We start from the raw sequence: 6,321 nt of genomic DNA, 5'->3' as shown, positions 1-6,321 counted from the left end.
CTTTTGAGTTATCATGACCTTTGGGACCCTTACTCTTGCGTCTTCCACGATTCTCAACAATAAGAGCATGTGAATTGTCAACTCCCATCTCATTTCTTCTAATCTGTTCATTGAACATTCTTTCTTTGATCACATCCAAAGATAGAACACCTTCTGGAGCAGAGTTACTAATAGTCACAACCAAGGTTTTCCAACTATCTGGCAACGAACTCAACAAGAACAAAACCTGCAATTCATCATCAAGAACAATATTCATAGTAGTTAGCCTGTTAATAATATCACGAAAGTTACTCAAATGCCCAGAAACAAACTTTCCACCTTTCAATTTCAAATTAACAAGTCTCTTGATTAATGAAGCTTTGTTATGTGTTGTCGTCCTTTCATAAAGACCTTTCAATTTCTTCCACAAATCATATGGGTCGGACTCCTTAGACACATGGTTGAAAATGCTAATATCAATCCACTATCTGATAGTTCCCCAAGTTTTCCTCTTTAACTTTCCCCAATCTTTTTCTGGTTATTCAGGTTTAGAAATGGTGCTATCGGCTTTTGTGGTTGTTCAATTGGATCATACAAATCTTTGCAATATAGAAAATCCTCCATCATTTGTCTCCATTTAAAATAATTGGTTGATGTCAATTTAACCATTGAACTACCTCCGCTACTACTAGTAGACTCCATAACAATGATCAAATTAAAACTCCTCTCTGATACCAACTGATAGGACCCTAGTAGAATATCAACTACCCACAAGAATCACTTCTAAGACAATCAACCAAACAATATAACTCAATTACACCACAAATAATCCACCAAACAAATAACCTATAAATCAAACAATAATGGACAGCAAGAAACAATCAAATGCAGAAGAACAAAAACAATCAACACACATGAATTATACGTGGAAAATCCCTTCGATGTGAAGTGTAAAAATAACGGGACTTGTGAGGAGTCCACCCTTGTCATCTTCTCTTATTATTAAAAACTTGAGGGAAAAAGAACCAAAATCAGACATACAAAGGTTAACAACCCACCAATAATTCCATATATAAGAGATGAACAATTAAGGGACAGGAGATGAAGAATATCACCCAAAAACGTAGGTTCTGTCCAGCAACGACCATAGACAAACCATAGCTCAAAACGACGATCCAACTGTTCAAAATGAGGCCCTATGTATTCTCAACAATCTGATAAAAAATCAGCACGATCTAATCATTGAATCTCTGGCAAACGACAGTTTTCTGATGACTGCCCTGAAAGATACGAACACCACTCTTCTCTTTATCTCTTCTTTTTTGTGTGTGTTTTTTCTGATTTTCTCACACTCCTTTGCTTCCTCTCAAGTCAGTCAAAGGTTATCCTAAATTTTCAAAGAAGATTCCACATAACCCAACATTGGGCCACAACAATAAGTGAAAATTGGGCTTCCACTTAAATACAAGCACAAGTATTAACATAACTTATGCACAAAAGTGGGCTGGACCCACAACAATCTCCTCCTCCAGCCCATCACGAGGAAGACACGATCATACAATGATCACTTGAACCTCACCCCGGCAAGCTTATTACAAAGCTCAACCTTGCTTCCGGGAACTACCTTTGTCAACATATCTGCACCATTCTTGTTGGTGTGGACTTTCTTCAGTTTCATTCTCTTTTCTTCAATCACATCTTGCAACCAATGATATCTAATGTCAATGTGTTTGGTGCGAGCATGATAAATTGAATTCTTGCTCAAATCCATAGCACTCTGACTATCACAGAATACTACATACTCACCTTGTTTCATACCCAACTCTTGAAGGAACCTCTTAAGCCAAAGTATCTCCTTGCTTGCTTCCACTGCTGCAATATACTTTGCCTCAGTTGTGGACAAAGATACACAATTTTGTACCTTGGATTGCCATGAGATGGCTCCCCCTGAAAATGTAAACATAACCTGAGGTAGACTTTCTATTATCAAGATCACCTTCCAAGTCTGCATCAATATTGTAACACCCTAATAATTCCTTGCTTTTATAAAACCATTTTCCAACTTAAAATAAAGGAATTACTAAAGTATTACCGCCACCGTGATAACGGCTAAGGCTATTACCAGAATTACGCAGCGGAATTAAATGTCAACTAACTTTTAAAAACCATAATTAATGAAATATCGAGGCCTCCTACAATTTGGAACCATAATGGCCCAAAACCCAAAATATAAATAATCCAAACATTTCAAACATAATTAAAATATTAAATAAAATAGTTTCAAAGGACGAAAACATGCAACTCTCTCAATCCTCCCAAGCCACATGATTTCCATCGTACTTGATCTACCAACCTGCTATATTATTCTACTCCCCAACAATGCAAGTGCAAATGATGGATCATCATAGGGCCATTAAGGCAAAGGCCATGACCGGAAACACACAAAGCACGTAGTCAACAAAAGCTGAGTACTTACAAGCATAGAGTAATGAAACTAAAGCATGCATCACTCACTAAATACTAATCAACATGCAAAAGCCATATACTAACAAATCAAACAGTAATGAGATACAAGACTCGACTCTTGACTCGACTCTTGACTCACAATTTAATTAGAATAAGCTTCGAACGGGCCAAAAGAATAATCCACAAAGGAAAAAGGTGATGGGAGCCAACCAAACACCAAATATAATAATCATAAAATCGGGCCATACCGAGTGTCGGGCCATACCGACGGAATTTCTGCGCATAATATAAATGAAACAACGTCTTGTATCATTAGTAGGAGTACGAGCTTTCCGGCAAGACTCCCCCCATTGTTCATACTCAAGGTATATACGTTCCAAGAGTTTTGAAGCTTGTTCCGGTTGCACTTTACGTTTATTAATATTTTAATAAAGGCGAACTCAAGACTCGACAACATGCATACATACAATTAATAAACGACAACCAAAACCATCTTATTTTAATGCTTTAAGACTTGTGATCAACCAAGCAAGACATTTGTGATATTACTACCATGTTCCTCCTCACCTAAGTGAGACTCCACATCATGCATATTAACATGAGGGTTGTGCCCTTGCACGACAATTCCTAATTCATTTCATACATAATATTCCCAACTGAACCCTACATGTGCGGTGGCTTACGTGAGCTAACCCTTCACATGTGGTAAAATAAATAGTACAACGAGGTACAAATAAATGGCTCAAAGTATGCTAGACATCCCGTACAATAGCATACAAATAATTAATCCATCCCTTGCATGTGAATTGAACCATACATGCATAAATATTGAACAACATGATTGACAATGAAATCCATACTCATAATAATTTCAACATGCTTGTTCAACAATTAATTCAATAAATCCAACATCACAAAACACATGCTCGTTCACCAAAATAAACATGATTTCACATAATGTAATTCACATCATCAACAATCATGTAATGTCGTTGACAAAAGGTGTGGTCGCCCTAGACTTGTACGTACCTTGAATACCTAAGCGTAGGGGCCACTTTGCAATAACGAGCACTCAACTAGAAATCACCTCCTATCATCAAAATAATGAAACTTAAATTATTTCCATGTTCATTAAATTTCCAGCACCTTTATAAAAATTAAAACTTCCTTTAGACTTTAGAATTCAATCATTTTTCAATAATAAAGTCGTCTCAATTTGCAAAATCAATCCCAAGTACAAAAACATACTTATTCCGCATTTAAAATCAATAAAAATCAACACTTTACACCTTTATTCAAATCTGAAAATATAATTGATTATCATAATTAAAATCATCACCTAATTATGCTAATCAATTGACTCATTAGGTCTAGGTTAAAACCCTAACTTTAAAATCCCAATAACACTAGTTTAATATCATAAAAATCCATGCTTTATTAAATAAACAAATCTGAAAATTCATCCTTTAATAATTAAAACAAACCTAATGAATCACAACACACAAATCCTCAAACCACGGTATTCATAACCGGTTCCCAGCATTTTAATTACTCAAACAATATTAATATAATAATTTAAAATTCGGAATTTAAATAGAATAGGTAAGGAAGAAGAGAATTATACCAATCCGGCCTATAGCACGGAACAATCACGAATTAGGGTGATTGGGCGAAAAGAGATTGGAAAACGAACACGAACAACAACACACACACACACACACACACGTCGTGTGTGCGCGCGCGCGGGCGAGAGGGGCGACGAGCAGGGGCTGGGCGCGAGGGCTGCAGGCGCGCGCTGTGCGCGAGGAGAGAGCGAGAGAAGGTGAGTGTGGGTGCTGGCCCGCGAGGGCGAGAGAGGGAGAGTGTGGGCGTGGCTGGCGCGAGCAACGCACACAGCAGCAACAACAACAGCACAGCAGCACGCGAGGGTGCGCTGGCTGGGCTCGAGCAAGAGGGAGGTGCGAGCAACAAGGGGCGAGCAACAAGGGGCGAGCAACACACGAGCAGCACACGAGGCACGACCGTGCTCGTGTTGTGCGTGCGGGCGAACCGAACCAAAGAGGAGAGAGAGAGAGGAGTGTTGGGCAAGAAATCAAAAAGGGGCTTTATGAAATTTTAGGGGTTTGTTTAATGATGGTGTAGACACCTACTTTTGTCCCCATTCCCGAAAGGGAAGGTTCGATGATGAAAACATAAATCTCCACTTGACAACGCATCTCCTATAAAATAACGAATCTCAATTCCCCTTTTCATTTCACCCGAAACCTGCTATTTACAGAAACCTGCTATTTATGGAAACCTGCTAAAAATAGTAACTGCCATAATGGGTAGTTGTTAAAAGTGGCAAGTCATAAAAGATAGAAACCTGTCAGAATTAGGTGTTGCACTCCAACATAAATCCTAAATGAGATAGAAATTGCGAGAGAATCCTATTCCTAATACGATTCGAAAGTAAGAGTTACGTATTAATTAAAATCTTAACGAGCCTAGAGTTCGTAACGGGCCCAGACGCATTCCGTCATAAAATTAATACGCACTAAAAGATTCGATGAAGTCTCATACGCTCCGGATTCTAAGAGTCCGAATCTGACAAAGAAACAGGCCCAAACAGCAAATTCAACGCCCAGCCCTGGGCGCTGAAATTGCCTGGGTCCTATTTTCAACGCCCAGAGCTGGGCGCCAAAATCTTTGACGCCCGGACCTGGGCGCTGAAAATACCTGGGACGTGTTCTTTCCTAATTCTTCGTGGATTAGAGTTCTACAATTCTATCTTTCCATAAACTCTTTTCTATAAATATAGCCCAAGTTCGGCGTGAAATCACAACACATAATTCATATTCTGAGTATTGACTCCAACCCCTAGCCTAAGCCTCACGCTGCGAAATTGTTCACGCGTTCTGTCGCAATCGATCCATAAATCGAACAGAACGTATCCTGTCCCATAATTTGAGATTCGTTAAATAAAAAGGAGAAATAGCAAAGTCAAAGTGGTTAGTTTTCTGAGAACCGTGACGCACCTCTCAAGGGTGCGTCGTAATGTGCCCCTTTTCTATGATTTAATTGCTTTCCTCGCCCTTTTTATGAACTGTTAAACTAACTAAATCTGATTGTTCTACCACGCCTAACAAATATAATACTTTTGGGAAATTGGATTATCATGCTAGGTCCCTTAATGCTATTTAAATCAGATAATCGCGATCGATCTAGTATTATATGTTGCATGTTGCTAAAATCAACTCAGATTAGTTTAATAGTTAACGCATGTCCCTTCAATTATTTATGCTGAGCTAGTAAGGATATCCTGCCTCTGGAGTTATCGACGAGCGAGTACTCCTCTCGGTAGTTACAATCCCCCGAACCCTCAATCTCTACCTTGCGGGTGTATGTTGAGAGATCCCCACACCAGGGATCACAAGGGAACCTACGGCCGTCGTGGTCAAACATAATTGCACTCCCTTTTTGTCACGATAACCGGATTTTGTCAGTTTTTCTCATTGTCGTAAAAAACTGAATGGCGACTCCTATATTACTAGTCAATTGGGTGTAAACTCACAGGAAATCCAATTACACTTGATTGAATAAAAAGAATCGTCACACCCACGAGGGACGAGGTCACGCATTAGCCTCGTGCTTTTTCGGCCCCCTCACAGTGGCGACTCCACTGGGGATAGTGAAGGAAATACTCGTGCTTGTAGGTAATCAAAATAGCCGAAGGGTGAAACGATCCTACCCCGCGTTTATTTCCCAATCAAGTTGGGACGACCTGAAAATCAGCATATTAATGTGAACGGGCAGAACCGCATAATGAATCTTGGCTCCCTCAGGGAGTTTGGACTAAGGATACCTTTTTTGCCAATAGGGGGGTGCATACGCCGC

The sequence above is a fragment of the Spinacia oleracea genome, chromosome 2, assembly GCF_020520425.1.
Source record: "Spinacia oleracea cultivar Varoflay chromosome 2, BTI_SOV_V1, whole genome shotgun sequence".
Classification (NCBI taxonomy): domain Eukaryota; kingdom Viridiplantae; phylum Streptophyta; class Magnoliopsida; order Caryophyllales; family Amaranthaceae; genus Spinacia; species Spinacia oleracea.
The sequence above is the reverse complement of the archived record's forward strand: the minus strand, read 5'-3'. Positions refer to the sequence as shown.